Source organism: Taeniopygia guttata, chromosome 28 (assembly GCF_048771995.1).
Source record: "Taeniopygia guttata chromosome 28, bTaeGut7.mat, whole genome shotgun sequence".
Taxonomy (NCBI): domain Eukaryota; kingdom Metazoa; phylum Chordata; class Aves; order Passeriformes; family Estrildidae; genus Taeniopygia; species Taeniopygia guttata.
The window spans coordinates 4,279,627-4,295,003 of record NC_133053.1 but is presented as its reverse complement, the minus strand read 5'-3'; the positions used below and the strand labels follow the sequence as shown (position 1 = coordinate 4,295,003).

General features: G+C 55.0%; 1 protein-coding gene across 2 annotated transcripts in view; it reads left to right on the top strand.

The window, feature by feature from the left end:
• Positions 1–2,745: 2,745 nt before the first annotated feature.
• CSNK1G2 (casein kinase 1 gamma 2) overlaps positions 2,746–15,377 on the top strand; it is a 41,903-nt gene continuing 29,271 nt past the window's right edge. For both annotated transcript variants that reach the window (XM_030256943.4, XM_030256940.4), the window contains exon 1: positions 2,746–2,902. The gene's annotated coding sequence lies outside the window, so the exon portion shown is untranslated. The remainder of the gene's footprint in view (positions 2,903–15,377) is intronic.

Sequence of the window (15,377 nt, the reverse complement as noted above, 5' to 3'; positions counted from 1 at the left end):
CCCTCACAGCTGTTGATGTGACATCTGCTGATCTCCCTGTGCCAGGTTCCCCCTGCCTGGCCCTCACCATCCTCTCTCTGACAGTGGTTCCCTACAGCTGCTGCTGTGTCCTGATGTGTTGAGCATGAGGCTGAATTGGATTTTCCTCAAATTCTTGCTCCAGGGCCTCAAAATCTGAGCATGAGGCACATTTTAAGCTCCTGCTCCAGCTGTTACCCAAGCAGGAACTTGGCACTTGGAATGAGATTTTTTTTTTTTGGGGTTTTTTTTTGCCTCTGCTGCAGGAGGACCAGGCAGGATTTGTCAGGAATCCACCCAGACTCAGGAATGGGGGTGGTTGTGCAGCCAAGCTTGGACCCCCACCCTGAGGAGCTCCAAAAAGCTCTGGATTCTGCATCAGGGTGTGAGAGACACTGTAAGGGCCTGGATTTTCCTTTTCCCTGGTTCTTGCTGTGTTTCTGTCACTCTGCAGTTCCAGCTGGGAAGGTGCTGCCCACCTGGACCAGCTCATTCTCCTGTTCTCCCATGCAGTCACAGTGGTCCCTTCGTGTTGTCTGCTTGTGAACGAGCCCAGAGTGTCTCTTGCCCACAGGAGAGGGACAGGGCTCCTGGCTGGATGCTTTCATGACAGAAATTCCCTGGCTTTTCTTGTCCTTGTGGCATGAGCTGCTCGTGTCTCTGCAGGCCTTTGGCACACCGTGTGCTCACTGCTGGAGATCTGCCTTGAAATAAAATCCAAACTCCTTTCTTCCCTCCACAGGGTGGTTCAATTCTCCAGCCAAATGCCTGAAACAACTTGTGAGTTCTCAAAGTGTGTGAAATCACCACAAAATTGCAGGGGTGGGGGGTGGGATGGGGCAAATAGGAAAGGGAGGGTTCCAGGGGGATTTTATCCTCTCCAGGAGTGATTTTATCTTCTTCAGGGGTGATTTTATCCTCTCAAGGGGTGATTTTATCTTCTCAAGGGGTGATTTTATCCTCTCCAGGGGCTGGACACGTGTCACAGCACCTCAGCACCCTCCTGAGCCAGGCCACAACACGGGAGCAGCTGGAATTCACGTGTTTAATTTTCTAAAATCAGCTTTTTTTGTAGGAGCAAACACCCACAGGGAAAAGTCCTCCAGCCAAACATTGTGGGGAGAGCTTTTCCCTGGAACATTTCTGCAACAGGAGGAAAAACCAACTCAAGCAGTTGGAAATGCTGAAATGGTTACTTGGGGTGATGCTGGTGGCTGGACCTGATGGTCCTCCAAACCCACACAAATTAATTTACCCACTGCACCAAATTACTTTTGGGGTGCATCTGCTCCATGCTGTGGTGAAGATGTGACCAGCAGGGTCCTGCAGGGGTGTCCCCTCCTCCTCAGACTTGGAGGTTGAGAAAAAAGGGGTGAGAAGAAGTGAAATGATCCTCTGGCTGTGCCCTCCTTCACTGAGGGAGTTCTGGGATGGAGTGTTTGTCCCCAGGTGAGCAATCAGAAGGAAATTAAAGGCTTTAGGAGGTGGCAGTGGGGTTTGTGTCCCTGCTCAGGACACCTCACAGCAGGTGATCTCAAAAAAAAGAAAAAAAAAAACAAAAAAAAACCCTCAAAATTAAGGAACTCACACAATTCCTGTGAAATCCCAGCCCCCTGTCCCCCTGGATGGGGTGTCACAGCTCTGTGAACCCCCAGTCCCTGTCCCGAGGCTGCCCCACAGGGCCTGGAGAGCAGATGGATGTGGGGATGAGGGAACTGTGCCCCAAAAAGGGGCTGTACCCCAGAGCAGGGGCTGTGTCCAAACACGGGGGCTGCACCCCAAAACAGAGATGTACCCCAAAGCAGGGGCTTTACCCCAAAACAGGGCTGTACCCCAAAACCAAGGGCTTTACCCCAAAACAGGGATGTACCCCAAAACAGGGGTTTACCTCAAAACAGGGATGCACCCCAAAACAGGGCTGTACCCCAAACCAAGGGCTTTTCCCCAAAACAGGGCTGTACCCCAAACCAGCAGTTTTAACCCAAAACAGGGCTTTACCCCAAAACAGGGGTTTTACCCCAAAACAAGGGTTTTACCCCAAAACAGGGCTGTACCCCAAACCAAGGGTTTTACCCCAAAACAGGGATATACCCCAAAACAGGATCTGTACCCCAAAACAGGGGCTTTACCCCAAAACAAGGGATTTACCCCAAAACAGGGGTTTTACCCCAAACCAGGGGTTTTACCCCAGGCCAGAGGTTTTATCCCAAAACAGGGCTGTACCCCAAACCAAGGGTTTTACCCCAAAACAAGGGCTTTACCCAAAAACAAGGGTTTTGCCCCAAAACGGGGATATACCCCAAAACAGGTTCTGTACCCCAAAACAAGGGCTGTACCCCAAACCAGGGTTTTCCCCCAAACCAGGGCTGTACTCCGGTGTGGCGCTCACTCCCATATTAGGGCCTGTCCCCTATAACTGGGTCCACAGCCCCCATGCTGCTCCCTGCAACAGGCCCGTGCCCCACCGGGAGGACGGCGACATCCATATCGCGACAGCGGCGCCGGTCGCGACAGCGGCGCCGGGCAGCGAGGGGTTAACCGGAGCTGCCGTAAAGCGCGCGGCGCTGCCGCAAAGCCGCGCCGCCGCCTGCCGCCCGCTATTCTCGAACGCGCCTTACGCCAGCGCCGCTGCGCCGCCACCCTCGCTCCCGCTGCGCTTGCGCCGCGCTCCGCCCCGCTGCCCGTATTCACAAAGCGCGATTGCGCCGCTGGCGCGCGGGCGCGCACGGGCGCGGCGCGGCTCGTACGCCGTTGGCGCAGCGCGGGCCGTACGCCGTTGGCGCAGCGGCGGAGGGGAGGCGAGCGGGGCCGGGCCGGGGGCGCCGCCATGGGGGAGCGGCCGCGGGGCAGCGGCGCCGCCGCCCGGCGCTGAGGGACCGCCGAGGTAACGCCGGGGGAGCACCGGGGGACGGCGGGGGCCCTGCGGCCTCGGCTCCGCTCGGCCGGCTCCGGGGAGAGGCGGCCGGGCCGGGCGGCGCCGCGGGCGGGGGCGGCGGGGCGGTGCGGCCGGGGCGGTGGTGGGGGGGGTTGAGCGGCCCGGAGAGGGGAAGGGGCTGTGGGGATACCGGGGGAGGCCCCGGCTCGGCCTGGGGAGGCGGCCGAGTGGTGGGGCTGAGGGCAGTCGGTCTGGGCCGGGGGAGGTTGGGGGGCTGTGGGGGCCAGGCTGGGATCGGGGGCTGGGGGAGGCGTTGAGGTCGGGCCGGGCCGGGATTTGAGGGCCCGGGGTCGCCTCACCCCGTCCCCTCCCGGCTGTCCCCGGTTGGTGGCCCTGGGGAAGCGGTGCGAGCCCCCCCAGGCCCATGGGCGGCGGGGATGGGGTGGGATGGACCCCGCCGAGTCCCCCCGGCCTCGCAGGATGCTGCTCCTTTGTATGTGGCTTTCCTCCTCTCTCCAGAGGCCTTGGGAAGTGTTTATTTGGGGAAAGGACCGTGCTGAAGCTGGTATTTAAAACGGCTTTTTTTTCTCCAGCGAAGCGGGTGAGGATGAATGTGAGAAAAGGGAAAAGTGCCCTCCCCCTCCTGCCCCCAGCAGACAGGAGCCGACTTGAGCTGGTCTGAGGTTTGCAAATGAGGTTTGCTCTGCCCGTGGCTCCTGTGGTGGCTGGCAGGAGGGAGCTGGGTCTGCATCTCAGGGAGCAAACAACGGGAAGTTGTGGGGATGGTCAGGAAGGTGCCTTTTCTTTTGTGCGCTGGGCAACATTGAAGATTTGCCGTGTTTGGTGTGTTTTAAAGTTAAAAAGCAAAGTTTCACAAACCCCTTTTGAGTTGCCATGCTATCAGTCCATTCCAAACAGTTTGAGTTAGCCTGGACCCAGGTTGAAAGGTGTGTAAAACCTTTGGAAGTTGTCTCCTGAACTAATCTGTTTGTTTTCCTTCCACACAACAAGTGGTTGGAGGTGTGGAAGTGCATTCTGAGGAGTGTGTGAGTTCACCTGCCAGCCAGGCTGCCACACATGGTGTGCCCCCATCTCCCCACGGCCAGCACACAGGTTTAAAAATTGGGCCTTATATAACAGATTGGAGCAAACGTTTGGTGTTTGCCAGTGGTCTGACAAAGAATTGCTGCAAATTAGGGCAGGAGGCCTCCATGGGGAGCCTTTGCTGTGGCAGGATAGGCTTGGCTGCTGTGAGGAACTTGCCAAAGATTTGTTGGTTTTGTTTTAATTTGGTATGTTGCAGATAGGGACGTTGTTTGGTCAGTGTTTTATCACTCCTGAGCAGCTCTGGGGTGCTGGGAGGGTTGTGTTGCTGACTGGTCCAACACCAGCATGTTCAGGTCTGTGGTAACATCAGATCTGGAGGGGGCTCAGCTCCCTCAGCCTGGAGAGGTGGCTGCCCTCTTGTGCCTTAGGGTTTGATCTCCTCCTCCTTAGCTGACAGCTCTGTGAGGCCTTATAAATCACTTCAAAATCACTTGTGTGGCTCCTTTGCCAAAGCAGCAGCTGCTCTGCTTTGCCCCTGCATCCTCGGGGTGCAGCTGGTGGTGGTTTGCAGGGCAGACCTGGTGTCCAGCAGCTTCCCCGGGCACACTGGATGGAGCTGTGTGCCCTGGCAGCTCAGCAGCTTCCTGGGCACCACTCTCCTGAGCAGCTTCACAGTGTCCCTCGTTTTGTATTCCGTGTCAGAGCTCCTGTGCAGCCCGGGTGTTGTCAAAACTGTTAATACGGGAGTGACTCAGCGGATCAATGGGAATGACATGAGGGTTGTGCTCGTGGGCAATCAGTGTTTCCTCCCCCCCTGCAGCCCCACTGGGCTGGAAGACACAACGTCTGAGAGCAGCTGCCAATAAACCTCTCTGCTGGACTTGGGCCTGGCTGTGCTCTGGAGCTGTCTCCCCCTGCCCACCCCCTCCCCGTTGTTTTCCGAGCTGGGATGAGCTCTGCTGGAGGAGCACTCCTGTGCTTGGCTGGTCTCCCCAGGTTGATCTGGGGCACTGCTGCAAGGCCCAGGCCCTGTGCGAGCCAGGGTGGGTAGGAAGCTGTTTATCCCTGCCTGCTGACAGGAACTGCAGCTCCACAGGCACTAAAGGCTTGGTGGGAGGGGTGAGGGAAGCCTCGGGTGAGCAGCAGCCCCTGATGTGCTTTGGTGGGGTGTGCAGGAGAGCTGCAGCCCCTGGATGGGGAGGGGACCCTCCCCTCGCTCTGCAGGGTTTGGTACCAGGGGGCAGTGGCCTGGTTTGCCCTGTGCTGCTCATGCTGCAGTTTGAGGTGTCAAACCCTCTTCCCTTGTAGTGCTGCTGAGCAGGGACAGACTTGGGTGCCAACAGGGAACTTCCTTCGTGTGTTTGCCTTGGCTTTTTGCTGAGAGCCTGTGGGAGCAGCTCTGCCCACAGCCCTGTCATTGGGCTCTGACTGGGCAGACGTGGCTCGCTGTGGGTGCAGTGAGAAGCTGTTAACCTGTTCCTCCTTCCTTGGCCTTGGCATGGTGTGACCTGGAGTCTGCTTCAGTCCAGCTCTGCCTGTGAGCTGGGAGGGCAGGGAGGGAGAGCAGGTCCCAGCAGCTCTGGGGCTCTGCTGCAGAACAAGTCATCTTCCTGTTAGAAAAGCTGTGTGAATAGATTTGGGGTTTTGTGAGAGGCTGTTTCTACTTCCTGCTGGCAGTTGCTGTCTCTGGTAGATTTGTCGCTGTAGAGGAGCAACAGCTTTGGTTGTGAGGGAGGTAAAAAAGTGATTTTCTGCTGGGGCAGCTGAGTGGAGAATTAGGGTCCTCTGTCAGGTTCAGGCCAGCTGCCATCCTCCTCCTGAAGAATTCTAAATTCCTGCCCAGGCTGCAGCCCTGCAGCCCTTCCTGTGGCAGCCCCTCCCTTGTATGCTACATTGATGCATTATATCTAATAACCGGCTCTGAAAAAGCAGCCTGTGCATCAGGAACTGGAGTGACAGGACAAGGAGGAATGGCTTCCCCTGGCAGAGGGAGGGTTAGATGGATATTGGGAAGAAATTCCTGGTTGTGGCAGTGGTGAGGCCCTGGCACAGGTTACCCAGAGCAGCTGTGTTTGCCCTGTCCCTGGAAGTTCCAAGGCCAGGTTGGATCAAAGGAGCACCCTGGACTAGTGCAAAGCATCCCTGCCCATGGCAGGGGGTGGAACTGGATGAGCTGTAGGCTCCCCTCCAACCCAAACCATTCTGTGATTCCACTCTGAAGTCTTCCAGCACCCCCCTGCCTTGTCTGTCCTACCCTGTGAGGTTCCTGGGGGACACCCGTGGTGCTCAGAGCTGTGACCCCTTGCTCACAGGCCCCCCAGCCCGGTGGGGGCAGGAGGGAGGGTGGTGCAGTAAAACCACAGGACGTCTCTCTGCCTTCCGCTCACCCCGTTCAGAGCGTGGCAGCAGCAGAACAGCACCCACCCCGAGCCCTGTGTGGTGTAGGAAATGGCTTTTCTAGGTAAGGCTTTGCAGGGTGTTTCAAAATGCTACATGGGGCAAGGAGTCTCTGGTTTCATCCACCACCCACAGTAAGTAAGGAGAGTTTGCTCCTGCAGTAGAGGAATTCAATTAGTTCTATAAAAGCTTTAAATTGGCTTCTTTGGCTCCAGCGAGATGGTGGATAGAAGTTCAGTGTGTCTCCAGGAGGATCTCCCAGTGCTGTGGTGTCTGAGTTCTGCTGGGAGGTTGGTGGCAGTGGCCTTTCCAGGTGCTCTCACAGTCCTGTCTGTGAAAGGCTTGCACTGAGATGGTGACATGGGGGAAACCCAAATTCCTGCCCAGCGAGGTCCAGCTGAGCTGACCCCAGGTTGGGGAAGGGTCCCAGTGCCACAGGCAGCAGAAAGACATCCACTGGTGCCTGGGGATCGTGCTCTGAACGAGAGCTGGGCAGTGCTGTGTGTTGTTTAGTGTCTGCAGGGCAGGGGTGGCAATAAGTTGGATGTGAGAACAAGATTTGGGATGAGCCAGGACACTGTTGCCTTGGAAATAAGGTGCTCATTGGCCTCCCAGGGTTCTGGAGATAACTGGAGCCTGGAATAAAGGAGTGTTAATTTTTGAGTCATTCATTTTTACATGTCCACCAAGCAAAGAATGTCCTGTAGCTCTTTGTTACTTAATGTTATGTAATGCTTTTTAATGAGGCAGGCCTGGCCTTTGCTTTCCCAGTGGTGAATGAGACGGTTGGCAGGTGATGCACCGGCTTTGTCACCCTGAGAGGGATGTTCTTAAGTTAATAAACAGGGGTTAAGGTTGAGCTTGAACTTGGATTTTGTGCAGCTTTCCTTTGGAAGAGCTTTGCAGCCCTGCAGCTGAGCAGTTTGTGCAGCAGGAGTGGTGCTGGGAGGGTGTGGGGGTTCCCTGGGAGCACAGCCAAGTCTCTGGGGGTTTATTTGTCTTCCCAGGCTGGGGGCTGCAGAGTCTTGCTAAGAGGGGCTGCTTGGGTGTGGGTGGCTGAATGATGGGCTCAAAAAGGTCAGTGGAAATCTTACTTAAACCTGAACAGAGCCGTGTGTGTGCTACAAAAGCTCCATTCTTGCAGACTCTGTCCTTGCCCAATGTTTTCAGGTAAAAAAATCTTGCTGCTTTTGAGGTAGCACCGAGGTACAAACAACAAAGCAAAAAAATCATTCTCTTATCCTTTTTTTAGCAGGGACTGTTGGCAGTGATGAAGTTTATACTCTGCTTGGTTTGATGTGGGGAGAGGATGGTGCTTTCCAGCAACTTCTGTGCGTGTGTGTGGGCGAGGGGCAAGCTGAGGCTTTTCTGGAATCCCCTCGCCCCCAGCTCTGCCGATGCCTCTCATCCCAAAGGCAATGCTGGTTTGAGTCAAGTCTGGCTTTGGTGTTGCCAAGTACAGGGAATGTTAAGGAAGGACTCGGGGAGCTGAGGTGGGGTCCCTGTGCTGGAAGGGGCTGCTCGGAGCTGGGAGCTGAAGAGGTGCAGTCGGCTCTGGCAGTGCAGGGTCAGTGTGCTGTGGGATGAGGAGGTATTGGTGCTGACAGGTACAGGCTGGTCTCTGCCTTGAGCCTTGGGAATTCCTGCTCAAACTTGCTGCAGCTCATCCCTCCATGGGCTTTGGTGGCTGGGGAGGGAATAGGAAGTGCCTGGAGCTTTAACATTTCCTCCAGGGTGACTCGCAGCTGCTTTTAAACCCACACTTTTCCGAGAGGTGTCTGCCCCATCAGGGGATCTCACTGAGAGGTTGTCAGAGCTCCCAGCAGAGCTCCCCAGTGTCTTGGGAAGGTATTAGAGAGGAATTCCAGCATAGCAGACTGTCAGAACTCTCCATCTCCCACAGCAATGGAGGAAGTTGCCAGGGAGCAGCTCTCCACTGCTCTCCTTCCTCCCAGGTCTGCTCAGAGTGGGCAGAGCTGAACAAGGTGCTCCTGGGCTTGCAGGGTCCACAGGAGAGCAAAAGGGAAGCTCATTTAACACACCCCATGCTGAATTTAGCAGGATATACAACAAACCCTGTGAGTGTGAGTTGGCGTGTACCGCATCTGTGCCGTGTAACATTTCTCAGGGTGACTGTTGAGGTGCTTTCTGGAGAAGCAGTGGGCAGACCCCTGGTGTTGGAGCAGACTCTGGTTTGGGGTGATTTTGGCAGGGGCTCTTTGGGACCTGCCTGCAGTGGGTGTGATGGAACAACCCCTGTTCTTAGGCTTGGATCATCAGCAGCATCTGGACATCACAGAGCTGCTCTGGGGTGCAACAAACCTCTGCAGGACTCTGGCTGCAGAGCCACGACAGCCCGTCTGCTCCCCTGATCCATGTGGAAAGTGCCTGTGACATCCCAGGACCTGAGTGCTGCCAGGCTTCCGATGTACCGACCTCAGTGCAGGTTTCTTTTTCCTCCTCACCCTTCCCTCTCCCTTTTACTGTGCTGCTGTCTCTGAGTGCTCTCCTGCCTTACTGGGATGTTTTCTTACAAGAGCCAGCACATCTGTTGGGTGCTGGAGGAACAGCCTGGAGCATCCTCTGCACTGAGGAGCTGGGCATGGCTGGATGGAGAGGTGGGCACCTTTGGGAATGCTGGTGGTGCAGCCAGAGGCAGAGAGCACAAGGTGTGCAAATGCCCTGCATGGCACTCGTGGTTCCCAGCAGGTCTCCTCCAGTGTCTCTCTGAGGATATATAATCACAGACCTGGAAATGAGACTCAGACTGGTCCTGTGCCCAGTGCAGAGGATGCACTGCAGCAGCCTTGGCTGGGTGACAGCAGACACCCGAGGTGTGAGAAAGCACGAGCAGGGACAGTTCCCACTGCTGGTTGTGGTCCTGGCAGGGGGCTTGCAGAGCCTGAAATCTGACTTCTCCCAGGAGAAGAGTGTAACACTCAGTGCTTTCCTCCTATTTTTGTTCAGAGCCAGGAATCAAAGTCCAGAGCGGTGCTTCTCCAGCCAGAATCATTGAAAAGCACTTGTTGTTGTTTTAGGGCCAATATTTAACTTGTGCCTTCCATGAGGAATGCCTGTTAGACTCCAAATATTTGCCTTAAGAAAGAAGTTTGAGGGAAGAATGTTCAATGCTGGCGGGGAAGCAGGAGGGATTCAGGAAATGAGTTTAAGTCTGTGCACGTCCAGGTGTGTGTGGCACAGCCTGTGTTCCCTCTGGCACGGCCCTGGCAGGTAGGAGGCAGCTCTGGCTGAGCCGCGGTGTGGAATGGCTGGGAGGAAATGTTTGTGTGCTCCAGCGCTGGAGCACAGGGCGTGTCTGCTCCCTCAGCCCCAGTCCTGCCTGCTAAGGGGATTTAAAGGCACAGGCTGGGAGCTGCTCTCCAGCTGGGGCTGGTGTGGGCAGCCGGGCTGAACTTCCTGATAAAAGCAGCTTATCAGAAAAGAAATGCTCTGCTGCTTTTGCTTTCACTGTGGTCTGTGGTGGCAGGGGTTCATTAGTGGTGAAATCCTCTGCAGTGGATCCTGCTAATGGCAGGATTTCCCATTCCCTGGGCTGGCTTGATGAGGTGCTCATGGCTTCTCCTCACCTTTCAGTGGGATCCTACACCTTTCTGTGTGATCCTTTTCACAGGGTGTCCCAAACAACCAAATAAAGCCGGTTCAGTGCTGAGCTTGTCCAGTGTTTCTGGGAGAGCAGCTGAATGGGGCTGTGTGCTGCTGGATGTCAGAATTCAGGTCAGGGTTTGGTGGCATCTCAGGCTGCATGGGCTGGTTGTGATGTGTGAGGACACAGTGATGGAGAGCAGCCTGATCCTCTTCCCAGCCCCTCTCTGTACACAGGGCAGGTGAGGAATTCTGGGTCTGCCTGGGAAGTTTGGGCTTCCTTAGCTCCATGGTAACCCTCTGCCCTGACTTGTCGTGCTTTGTGCTGTTCATTGGATGGTTTTGGCTGGGTTTGACTGTTTTACGCCTGGATACAGAGAAAACATGTTTCCTCTTGAAGCTGAACCAAAGGCATGTGAGGCTTTTTGCAGGGGGAAGGCTTTGCCTGGGCTCTGAAAGGTTGGGAACTTCTTCATGTCAGTGTGGCAAAGGGCTTGCAAGCAGCCCTTGGGCCCAGCCTGAAGCTGTGCTAAGGAGAGCCAAGCCCAGCCAGAGCATGGCTCTAGCTCTTAGTCACAGCTTTGGTGCTGGAGAAGCAAAGAGGAGTGAGAACCCCATCCAGCTTAGAGGATAGTGGGATACTGGGCAGCTGTGGGAAGTCTTGGTCTCTTTCCATAATGAGAGTTGATGGGTTTAGGCCCACAAATTGGCTGCCTAAGGAATGAGTTAGTCAGGGGAGCTGTGTTCTGTCTGCAGGGGTTGAGAGAGGTGATGTAGACTAGAAAAAAAAAAAAAAAAGGCAGAATTTGGGGTTTTGGATGGAAGTATGTACTAGAGAAGGGTGAATGTGTGTTGGCTGGGATTTCTGGGACAAACCAGAGAAGTGAGAGCCCAGAAATGAGGGAGAAAGGACAGTCTGTTCGTGCAAATAATGTTCCAGGTATTAATAGCAGCAAGATGAAATGGGTCCTCCTTGGGGTGTATCCTACATATTCCTTCATTGGAATGATCCCTCTGATTGTATAGATTAAGCCCTTTGTGTAGGGTTGAAAGAAGCAGGTAAGGGGAAGGGAGGAACCAGCAAGGTTGCACTGGATGTAGCTGTTTGAGAGAGCCTTTGGGATGAACCTCTTGAAAGATTCCTTTCCCAGTGCACAGAACCACCTCTTCAGCTGCAGCCAGTCCTGTGTTCCTCCTGTTTCAGTCCTGGCCTTCTCATCCCCTGCAAAATACACAGGTGGGGGATGAGGGAAGGTGAGAAAAAAGCCTTTGGAATGTGCCTTTCTGCTGTGGAGGTTGGCCCAAACCAGACCAAATCCTTAATCCACAAAGCTGTCCCAATGCTTCATAAAGGGTTGTGAGGCTGATTCTCTGTGTTAGGGATGGAGGAGTGAAAAGATCCTGCACAGCCTGTGGTGTGACCAGCAATGGGATGTCAGTCTTTGGACCCTGTTTTGAAACTTATCCCTCCCTGCAAGCCAGCAGAGTGGGGTGCTTGCTGGGCCTTAGGAATTTGTCCCAGTTAGTCTCCAGTAATTTGGGAATCTCTGTTCTCTATCCTCTTTTTTTCTCTGAGATCACAGATGCTTCCATGCCCATCTGTGAAATAAGCAGGTCACTTCCATACCTTTGAGAGGTTGCAAGGAGAGCTGTAATGGTTTGAGGTGCTGATGGTCCTGTAGTAGAGGGGGTGGGAGGATGAACGCCTCGTGGATCACTCGCTGCTTCCCTGAAGATGCTGCTGGCTCTTGCAGGGAAGCTGATGGATGTTGTCATGCCACAGAGCATCCCTCTGCCCCAGTTATTCCCCAGGAAAGATTAATTGCATGATGCTGCTCTTTCTTCCTCGTGGTCTGGGCTGTGGGTCCTGCCTGTGGCCCTGGAATGCTGTCCCTGCTGGGGAGGAGAGCTGGGAGCCAGGGCAGCAGCAAGTCAGCTCCTGCTCCTCTGCAGCAGGGAAGTGGTTTTGGTGTCTCAGCACACAGAATTTGACAGTTCTTTGGGGAGAGGTTTCCCATTTAGCCCCACTGGATGCTTACCCTTCCCTTCCCCTCTTGTCCCCCTAAATCTGTATGGTTTGGCAGTCATTTGTGGGGAAATGTGTAGGGCTTGGAGCAGTCTCAGGAAGAAAGCAGAGGGAAAAATGTGGGACAGCTCAGCTTGGCAGAGCTGCAGCTCTGCCACCCAGAAATGGAAACAGCCCTTGTCACCAGTGGGAATGACATCCCTTCCACCCACCCTGCTCTGGGACTCTCCAGGACAAGGGACCTGCTCTGGAGCAAAGGGACTGGGGCAGAGCTGAGCTGGAGGTGCTCCCCCTTTCTGTGTGACCTTAGGAGAGGTGGGGAAGTTGTGATTAACTGTAGTTTGGTGATTAAAGGGATAACTGGAGCCAGGCACCCCTTTTTTTCCCCTGTCTTGCCTTGCAAAAGGCCACCCCAGATCTGCCAGTGCAGCTGCTTCCTAACCTGGTTCTGTCAAGAGGATATGGGTTAAGGGAAAAAAAAAATCCTACAATTAAAAGTGTTTCTGCCAACCCAGATCCTGCTGACAGAAAAGGGGTTGGGAGTGCTACACATGACAGGAGGCTGAGCAGATCTGTGCAGAGTGACAGTCCCCAGATGGCTGAGGAGCAGGGAACCCTGCTGGCACACACAGCTCAGGCCTTTGGCAGCCAGGCTGGAATTGTTCCGAATCTGTTGAGTTGGGCTCTTTGTGGGTCTGTTTCCCCCTTGAAAACTATAGCTGGTGTGTGCATGGCTCATTAAAAACAGCTTCCAGAGTACTCAGCTCGCCCCTTGCCCCCATTCCTTGTGGGATGAGTGGCTATCCCACATTTTGCAGGTGGGAGATGAAACTGTGGTTTTCATTCCTCCAGTGCTGCGTGTTGTCTCTGCCTCTTCCTCCCCTGGTCCCAGGCAGGGCTGTTGCTTCAGGTACTGGGCAAATCTGTGTCACAGCTCTGGCCCATGGGAAGTGATCACAGAATCCCAGAATCATTTAGGCTGGAAAAGACCTCTCAAAGACCGATCCCCACATTGTCACTCAGCCCAGAGCACTGAGTGCCATCTCCAGTCTTTCCTCAAACACCTTCAGGAGTGGTGACTTCACCATCTCCCTGACAGCCCCTTGCAATGTTCAACAACCCTTTTTGAGAAGAAATTCCTCCTGCTATCCAGCCTGTTTTGATGAAGGTGACAGGTTCTCTGGTTTCTCAAAGCCACCCAGGTGAGCTTTGGCTCTCCTGTCAGGGGTCGGTTGCTTTGCCACACAGAATTCCCAGCCCCTCACTGGGGCTGCTTGGAGCTGCTAGACTGATTCTTCTGGCTGAGCTTTTGGATGCTCCCAGTGCCTCCCTGGCTCTTCACTTGGTTCTCTGGAGGGCACAGAACAGCTCACCCTCCCAGGCTGTTGCATTGGGTGTCCCTCCTTTCCCACACCTCTGTGGTGACAGCCCTGGCGTGGCAGAGCTGGGTGGTGTCCATCTATCCCCTGGCAGGAGGACAGCCACTCTGAAGAGATTGCCTGGGGTGGCACAGGTCAGGAGGAGGAGGAGGAGGAGGGAATTGCTGGCTGCAGGTATCTGCTCCATCCACCTCCTGGAAATGTGAACCAGGAAACAAATCTGAAACCAATCTGGCAATCAGGTCAGGCCTCTGACCCACTCCTGGGGACATGCCGGGTCACTGCCCTGTGCCAGCTCACCACTGTGTGCCAGGTTACTGCCCTGCCTGGAGCAGACACCTGTGGTCAGGGCCTTAGAGGGCACAGCAGCCTTTGGGGACTGGGCTTTTCTGCCTCTTCTGCCACTGCTTTCTGTGTGACATGTTGTGCCTCAGTTCCCTCTACTGTAATGACACTTCTTGGTGACCTACTCTGAGCCAGCTGTTACAAAGAGCAGCATAAGAGCTGGAGGAGCTTTGGTCTGGAAAGCCCCTGGAGCCTGTGAGGAGGGACATCATGAAGATAAGATGCTAATGCTGCTGCTTGGAGTGTTTCCCAGCCTGCTGGGAGAGAAGGAGGTGTGTGTCCAGCCCCAGCAGCCATATGGTGTGGATGCCAACACAGGAGAGCAAATGGGGTCTCTTCTGGGGGATCCACCTTGTGTGTCATGTAAAGGATTTGCAGTGGCAGCATCCACACCTGATGTCATCTGCTCTCCCTGGTGGCCTGGACTCTCCAGGAGCACAGGGGGTTTTCTCATGCATGGCTGCTTGGAAAGCTGTGCTTCAGATATGACAAGGCAATCTGCTGTGGCCATGCAGCAGCTGGGCAGTGGGGATGTCCTGCCCTCCAGAGATGGTGGTTTCCAGAAGAGTGAACGTCACCTGTGTCCCTGGCACAGAAATTGTGAGGCTGGTGCACTGTGCTGATGGTATCCCTCAGATTCCTTGTGTGTTGGGATTCCCCTCCTCCCTGTGCCTTGCACACGAGGATGCCATGCAGACAGAGTGGAGGGAGTGGTTTTGCTCATTCTGTGCTCATTAGAGGCTGCAGGGAAGGGAAATGGAACCACTTCTAGCTCTGCTAAATTTTGATCTCCCACTCCCTGGGATACCCTGAGCTGCTCAGTGGTGTTCAGCCCTTTGTGCTGTGGGGAGGCCTGTGGTGTGAGTCAGGGCAGCAGTCTGTTCCCTTCTCCTGCTCCTGAGGTTATTTAGGAGCTGATCCAAAGGCTGTGGGGGGAAACAAGTCCTGAGTGGTCACTGTGATGGAGAGGAGAGTGCCGAGCTTACCTGTGCTGGTTTTCAGTTGAGTTCCTCTGTGGGGAGGAAGTCTCTTCCAGGTGGATGAAAGGTTTTCAGACCCAGCTTAGGCTTGGAGGAGGAAGGGAAGGGAGACAGATGCATCCAGAAATTTGCTTTTGTTATGGGAGAGGTGTTGGGAAATGTCTCTTATACTTTGGAGAACAAATGTTGGTCCTGTCGCCCTGCCTTCCACTGATCTTTTGCAATGCCAGAAGGAGCACATACAGATTTGAGGCTGTGGGATCTCTGAGGACATCCTTGAATGGGTCAGATCTTGCATGTCTCCCACCAGTTGACAGTGCTTGGGTGGCCCATCATCCCGTGTCCTCCCTGCTGCTGCTCCTGGCCCACGGGATGCCAGCGTGGCTCCCACTCTGGAAGCAGAGCTGTCCCACGAGGAGCTCTCCCACATCGTGTGGGGGACATCCCTCCCCACCATGTGCTCAGACCCTCTGACTCACACATGCCAAAACAGCTCTGGAGGCTCCTCTGGAGGCTCATCCTGCTGTGACAAGGTTGGATCATCCTGTGGGCAGTGTCCCCCTCCAGAGATGCCACAACACCAGCAGGGTGGCTCCCAGAGGAGACGGCTGGCTGGGGAGAGCAGTGCTTCTCCAGAGAGTCCATGGGACAGAGAAGGCCATACCTCAGGGTGTTGGGGGCTGCAGGAGTCCCCTTCCTCACTGTCT